At 47.6% G+C, this 1,474-nt stretch overlaps 1 protein-coding gene across 2 annotated transcripts in view; it reads right to left on the bottom strand.

Annotated features, from left to right (window-relative positions):
• Positions 1 to 1,474, bottom strand: part of RAD54B (RAD54 homolog B) — a 63,832-nt gene extending 62,358 nt beyond the window's left edge. Inside the window, exon 1 of one of the 2 annotated variants that reach the window (XM_005422897.2) lies at positions 1,402 to 1,474. The gene's annotated coding sequence lies outside the window, so the exon portion shown is untranslated. The remainder of the gene's footprint in view (positions 1 to 1,401) is intronic. The other variant, XM_031058498.1, reaches the window with a different exon arrangement.

Below are 1,474 nucleotides of genomic sequence, written 5' to 3' on the forward strand. Positions count from 1 at the left end.
GAACTGCGCATGGCGTGGCCGCAGTGCTACACTAACCCTGCCCGCTGCACTTGAGGTTCTGTGGGACAGAGAAGCTGCACAATTCATAAATTGCACATATCCATTATTAAAGTGTTCTGGTTCCCAAATCCATTTGGCCATTGCACTGTCATTGGTCTAAAACCACAAAAACAGACTCTTTAGGAGATTTGAAAATTCCTAAGACATTTGAAGACACCATCCTTGACAACTCAGTAACTTCACTGTTACCAGTATTACCTACTTGCAACTACAAAGACCCTTATGGGTTTGTGGGTTTTAAAATTAAACATTGCATCCAGAAATACATCTTTGTCTTTTAAAATACAAGCTTTCATAAAATATAGTAAAAATATGCTAAAAAATAATAACAAAAAATGTTTACATTTTGTCCCTTTACACTACTACACAATAGGAATAGAACATCAGGAATGTACAACAAACCACTGATGCCAGGTCTTTCAGATAAGATCAGAGTGAGTGTGGCAAGGCAAGGAACAGCTGCAGACTACAACTAAATGAGAGAATATGCAAATATGCCCTTTCCTCGGAGACAGCGCCGATACACCAGGGCACCTTGCACCTGCCCTACCGTTAGGTCTGGCTGCAGGGAAACAGCTGCAAGCCCTGCAGAAAGCACTGCTCCTGGCTGTTAGCAGCAACCATGCCTGAGCAAACCCAGTGCACCACGAAACCACAGCCCAAACAGTCTGACAGCTGCCTCTGGTTTGTCAGCCATTGAATCCACTTCAGTATTTTGGTCCTAAAGGTACATTAGTAGCTGCACTGGAAATTAAATATACATACAAAGAATGTTTCAAGATTTTACATCCAGCTCAACGTGGTGTGCACGGAGCTCTGCTGAAGGCAGCCACAATGCCTATCTCGGCCCAAAATTAACAGCTGCTCCCGGAGTGTTTGAAGAGGCATTGCCGGCACAGATACAAAGGCAGAACAGGGGCTGTGGGCAACTGCAGAGATGTGACACAGCGCCGGTTTTTACTCAGTTAAATTGCAGGCAGCGAGTGCATCGCCTTGAAGATCAACATTACTGAAAAATCCCTTCAGATCAGGAGTAGCTGTAAGGAACTTTTACAAGCGCATGTAGTGAAAGGACAAGGGGGAATGGCTTCAAACTGAGGGAGCAGGTTTAGATCAGATGTAAGGCAGAAATTCTTCACTCTGAGAATGATGACGCACTGGAACAGGTTGCCCAGAGAACTTGTGGATGCCCCATGGCTGAGGGCCAGCTTGAATGAAGCTCTGAGCAGCCTGATCTAGTGGAAGATATCCCTGCCCACGGCAGGAGGGTTGAAACTAGATCATTTGTAGGGTCTTTCCCAGGGTCGCTTCCACCGAGTCCCCCACCCGTGGCTCCCGTACCTGCACTCCCGCCGCCGGTCCCGCCTCCGCGCTCAATTGTCCCGCCGCGCTCTCCCGGCAGCCCCCCCCGCCG

Source organism: Geospiza fortis, unplaced genomic scaffold (assembly GCF_000277835.1).
Source record: "Geospiza fortis unplaced genomic scaffold, GeoFor_1.0 scaffold7, whole genome shotgun sequence".
In the NCBI taxonomy this organism is placed as follows: Eukaryota; Metazoa; Chordata; class Aves; order Passeriformes; family Thraupidae; genus Geospiza; species Geospiza fortis.